Genomic DNA, 6,411 nt, shown 5'->3' with positions numbered 1-6,411 from the left:
TTGATTTTGTGAATCCTTTTCAATCTAGAAGAGACGTTGTCCTGGGTTACCTCAGCCTCTTTGTGATGGCCCCTCATTTCTAGGCTGGTTTAATGGACGTTCACGTTTGTTGCTGAAAAGGGATCTTTTGTTTCCTGTTCAAATGGATTCATCTTTTAAACCCTCTTCTCTTCATTATAACACAGTTTTATGGGACCTTTATCTATGGGCATCAGCTCTGTGCAATATTTCAGGTGATGATCTTGACCTAAAACTTTATAAATATACGTACATTGAAAGTGTGACAGAGTAAGTGCAGAAAATGAACAAAATTCAGACCTCTTTCTGATGAGCTTCTATAATGCTCCAAGCTGGAAGACTGGATCCAAATACTTTATGTCAAAGTCCCACCTTTCATAATAATGTATCAAGATGAGGTGTATGACACGTCACTTGTTAAGGTCTACTTTGAGCAAAGATTGTAATGCTTAGTACAGTATCAAGGTAAACTGGTAAATTTCATATATAATTGGTAAATTTGAAAGGAGAAGATGGATACTCAAGAATCTGTTCCGCAAGATCCAAGCTATGAAAAACATCTCTAACATACTTCTTCCCTTTGAGGAAGTTTTGTTGCCTTTGCAGCCTAGCTGTACAAAACTCTCAAATAGTTTATATTGTACAGTTATTTGAGAAGGTAAGAGTCAATGAGGAGGTAAATAAGGCATAATGGAGTGCTCGTAGTGTTAGAGAAGCTGAGGAAGTCAGTGCACAGAGGAAATCCTTGAGGTAAATACTGAAGTTATAGTCAAAATGTTGTAGGGCCTAATGAAACTGATAGTTGCATGGAGTTCTCATACAAAACCATTATATAACTGTACAATAGCTGTAAAGAAAAGAAAGACTTAAAACTGAAAAGGCTATTCAAGTGTCAGAGTGATGCTATCTGCAGGTAGCTAAAAGTTACTCACGGAAACTTAATAAAGGGGGCTGTCCACTGGATCAGAGGCATGACAAACATCTGATGATTTTGAGGGGGATATCTCAAGTCATTCTGAAGAAGATACTGGTATTTTCTAGCCCAAGATTTAGGAGGCCTTCAAATCTTTGTCTAAAGCCTATGTTCTTGTTAGCTTTTGTCGCCTTTGCTAGAAAAGCTGAGACTGCTTAGAAAAGGTATATAAAACAAGAGAGGCTGAGCTGAGTAGACTGTCATTACCTGACTGGCAAGAGTATTTCACATTAAAGTCCTGCTTATAGAGACTGCCGCACAGGGAGAGAATAATACAGAGTCATAGAATGTGTTGGGTTGGAAGGGACCTTTAAAGGTCATCTAGTCCAACCCCCCTGCAGTAAGCAGGGACATCTTCAACTACATCAGGTTGCTCAGAGCCTCATCCAGCCTGGCTTTGAACGTCTCCAGGGATGGGGCCTCCACCAATATGTCTGCTATTGCAAGCAATCATATGCTATCATTTCTCATAAAATGATTGCTGTCTTAAAATCAGTTAGATTTTTATTCTCCCTCCACATATTGCTGCTATTTGGTAGGCCAGCCTAAATGCATTCAGCACTACTTAATTATCAGCTTGTACGTGTGCCAACACTGTTGTCTTCCACTTCAATTAATGGTCTTTAAACATTCATTTAAAACGGTAAAAGACTTTACAAGGCTTATGATGGTTTGGTAAAGGTATAACAGTTACTTTGTGTTTAGGTTTTGGGTTTAATGTATGAAATTTACATATTCAAGGTCTTCCAAAACTATCACATATACAAAGTTTTTGCTTTGTTTATAACTAACTAACTGAGGTGTTATTATTTCACTTAGAATCACAGAATGGTTTAGGCTGGAAGGGACCTTAAAGATCATGTAGTTCCACCCCACCCCCCCAGCCATGGGCAGGGACACCTCCCACTAGACCAGGTTTCTCAAAGCCCCATCCAGCCTGGCCTTGAACACCTCCAGGGATGGGGCATCCACAGCTTCTCTGGGCAACCTGTGCCAGTGCCTCACCACCCTCAAACAAGTTATTTTGTTACTAGTAATCTGATTTAGAATTTTTTTGACCTAAGTACAAAATATTAATTTCAATTTTTTTCATATATAATTTTCACTAGAGATAGTGGAGTTTATATTTAACAATATATATGGGACCCCCTGCCCAGGTTAGGACTGAATCTCTTGTTAAGTGAACATCATGTCTCTTAAAAATCACAACAGCCCAGCTTAATCTCAGTTCTTGGTACTAGGATGATCACTTTTTGCAGTATAATTTCCTCAGCTGCTTTATAAATGTTATTATTCTGAGTCATAACAACTCCTACAAAAGTAACCAATTTAATGAATTCACCAGTCTTTCTCACGTACCCCCTAAAAGATTTATCTCACTAGGCTGTAGAGAGGTAAAGTAGGTGCTTACAGTTGTAATAAATCAATAGCAGCCCTGGGATTTTAGGAATCCCACCTCCCCAGGCCCTTTTCTAACTTCTTGACCCCTTAGAAACTTTATTCCATGACATATTAATTGCACTAACTGACATGTTTTTCTCCCCTCTACGTTGTGCAGGCAGTTGCTGATTTTTTACTGTATTTTTAATGTAAGAGGTGAATAATACTTGAGACTTTAGGGCCTTGCTTATTGAGTAACTGTCACCTCCAAGGTGTAATTGATTAACATCATGTAATTTAGTCTCCACCTGGTTTACCACTTTCCAATAACCACATCAGGAGTATCACTGCACAAGCACAGCCCTGCAGCATTACAGCGCAACACCTTGGCTTACCCACCATCAGTATTCGGTAGTCTTGCCCAGCATTTTCCGCCAACTGTCACGGTTTGCGTTCACCTGTCCCCTTTTTGAAAGCACTACAGCTGCATTACAAACAGGGGTGAATTAAACCTCACAAACTACAGCAGGGAGACTTCCGCAGCAAGCCTGATAAGAGTGTGCAAGTGTCCTGAATTTTTTAGTCACACTCCAAAATCAATAGGTATCCTTAGAAGCTTCGCTGTAGGCATCAGTTTTTAATTGACATACAATAACTATCTATCTGTGAAAACTTAGGTGTTATACTGTGAGTAGTCAGTGACCAGATCATCTAGTATAGCAATTGCCACACAGGGCACACGTGGCAATTGCTAAACAGTCCTTGCCATTTTAAGTACGTAACAACCTGACTGTTCCTGCATCTGCTCAACACTCTATAAAACCTCTTCTCTGGGGTTATTAAAGCATACAAGTCTTGCCACTGACGTTGCTGCTACTGAAGCATATATGAAGTATATAACAAAAATATCAACAGTGTACCCACCCTTTGACATAAATTCACTGTCTTATTTTACCGAGTCCCACAGGAAGAAGAGGGACCACAGTAGGATCAGAGCTGGCATTGCAAGCCGGCAAACTTCCTAAGCCTTCCCCGACAATCTTGGTTTTTCACAGACAGACACATGAGAACGAAAGGAAGGAGTAAAATAAAAGAAACTTTCCTGGAAGCGTAAATGTCTTTTCCCCAGGAGATGGCGAGCTTGGTCTCCAATTTTCATTCCCTCACCAGGAAGCAGCCGTCTGGGCTGACCTTCTCAGAAGCTGGGAGCAATCGAGTGCCTGCAATAGCCCGAACAGAACCATTCAGTTTAGCAGCAAAACGGAAAGGGGGATATTATTCAGTGGTTAGCAAAAGGTCTCTCATCTGATAACACATTTGTGGGTTGAGGCAGCTGAGTACATTTTAGGGGAAGCTGGCAGAGATGGTAGTAGCAGACGGTTCTCTGCAGCGCGCCAGTCACTTTAATCACAAAGAGGTAGGAACCCTTCCTTTTTTTGCCAGGTTAGATGCAAATTCCTCGGGGACAGCTTTGGCACCCACAAGGGAAAGAAGAGCGTTGTATTTAAAGGCATGCTGACAACTTGGAATGTTTCCAAACTGGCCCATCTGAGACAATGCAAGTTTTGCAGAGATTTATCTTTAAATAGCCATGAGCAGGGCACTGTAAAAATCCTCTCTGGAGAAGGAAGTAAGATGGGGGGAAGGAAAGTGCCTTCTCTCCCAAGCATGTTACAAGCCAGTTTTAAACAGTGCACTAATCACAATGGCATTCTATGTATTTGATCTCTGTCCTCCATGTATATACAAATTCTCTGGTTGCTTCTCTTCACTCACTTCTGCTGCTGCTGTTAATACAAGGCCTGGGATGAAAGCTTCCCATCTCCTTGCTGACCCTTCTGCACCTGTACCTCCCAGGAGGCGGTCTGGGAGGGGAAGCGCTAATGCACACCAGCAACACCGACACGCCACAAAGTGCGGTCAACTGTGCAAACACACTGAACAGCAACAGTTAAATAGCATCCCGTTCGCATCCTTACTCTCTTCGAGTTACTGCTGTTGTAAAAGCCTGGTTTGGAACAATGCATTACATTGTATATGGCTTTGTGGGTTCTGTCCCCCCCCCCCCACCCCCCCCAGGAAGACACAATTTTTCAAGTTGACAGCATCCCTTTATGCTGATGAGGTAGTGAAGGTAGAGTGCCAACTAGCAGCAGAAATATAATAGCATCCATTAGAGCTGTTAGCTAGAGTCTGCCTGTGCTTCTGTTTGTAATTTAGAGGGTTATAACTCAGCCATGCAAATAAGATGCAGGAGAAATTTTACATTGAAAATCTGTACCTTGCAGTGGGCTTTTTAGTTTGTTATAAAAAAATAAAATACCAAATTTGCCTTGACGCTCTGGACCATGCTGTAAGGAAGAGGTAAGAAACCTAAGTGAGAAGACTGCAGTATACCAATGCCTGGCCTTTGCACTGACAGGGAACCGGGCTAATTGGAAATGCTGACACCTTTACAACGGTGTCAGTGACTGTATGTCCAGGGGCATCCAAAGCCCTATTCTGTACCAGCAAGTCTTGAGGCAGACGTCATCATTGCTTCCAGACAAAGTGCCATACAAGTCAGCAAAGCTCCCTGAGCTGTGTCTCTGCTCCACACAGCGGCGGCGTTACGCCTGCATAACATTCACTGGAGATTTATGACCAGAATCAGTAAGTTACCCACTGCCCAAAATATTTTGGTTCCTTAATGCTTTGTGGCATTTAGGCATTGGTGCCTCATTCCCAAGCCTGTTGCTGCATTTGTCTCATTTATGTGCCCACATAGAGACATGACCCATACTTTTGATTACTTTTTTTTAATCCGCTAGTAACAGTCAGTATTTTTCCACGCTCTACTAAACCAGAATGGCAGAAAGTCATGGATAATCTAGAAAGTTTGATCTGAATGTGGACAAACAACTGATACACTTTTGTAAAGATGTGTGGTGACAAATAAAGAATCAGGAGATCAAAATGAAATGAAAGAAACACAAAAGCATGACTGAGTGCACTGCATAACTGAAAGGCATGAGAAGTGCATTTAGAGACAACTTCCCCCCCCCCTCCCCCCCCCCCCGGCCTCTCTGTAAAGGACATGAAGTGTGTACGTGGCCATCTGTGTCTCAGGATGTTTTCCTTTTCCTGGGCGCAGATGGTAAGCTTCAAACATCACTATCACTCTCATCTACCACACCAGCCCTGTAAGCCATTTACAGTACCTACGCATTGCTTTCCAGTGACCTCCTTTCTCCCTTTGGTGGTATCTTAGAAGTTATGGCTAATATTAAAGGCACTAAAACAGGCACGTTCAAAGCTACCCTTGTGGCTGTGGTAACATAGTTCTCTATAAAGCAAAGACTGTTCAAATGGAATGAATGCCAAACACGTTTTTGCCTTGTGCTCAGGAAAGAAACAAATTATTCCTATGCTTCAAAAAAAAAAAAAAAAAAAAAAAAAAAAACACCAGCTAAGCAAGAAATGTAACCAAAAAAAATATTTAAAAAAATACACAGACTATCTTAATGCCTCTCTTGAAGCAATGAAGAGAGCTATGAAGTCTGCTAGTAGCTGAAAATGAAGACTTTCAGGTGATGAAATTCACTTCATTGGTAATTCTCTAGAGAGAGGGAAAAAGCTTTGGGGATGATCACTACATACAAAATAAATATGCTGGTCACTAATGATACTTATTCTTAAATACAGGCAGCTTATTCTCGTTAGCAGGGTTCTGGGGAAGGAGTAGCGTCTAGCATAGGACTGTTTTAACAGTAGGCAGTGGCGCATCTCTGGACCACAGCCTGGTTTTGCTTAGACCTCTGCACGCCCTACGAGAAATCAAACCTCTCACAGCTCCTTGGATGCAGAAACAAAAAGGGCCCGATAAGAGCAGCTGCAGCTCTCCAGGCCCGTCAGCCGTGACCGACCCTGGGCAGTGGGACTGAGTATGGCCTTTATGGCAGAAGTGGTGGCCCTGATGTCACGTCTGGGACCCCAGTAAAAGTGCAGCAGGTGGCTTGGGTGGGGGCGAGAGCGGGAAATGCAGACTTCTGAGCTGCGTG

Source organism: Larus michahellis, chromosome 4, assembly GCF_964199755.1.
Source record: "Larus michahellis chromosome 4, bLarMic1.1, whole genome shotgun sequence".
NCBI classification, from domain to species: Eukaryota; Metazoa; Chordata; class Aves; order Charadriiformes; family Laridae; genus Larus; species Larus michahellis.
Note: the sequence above shows the minus strand (reverse complement) of the source record.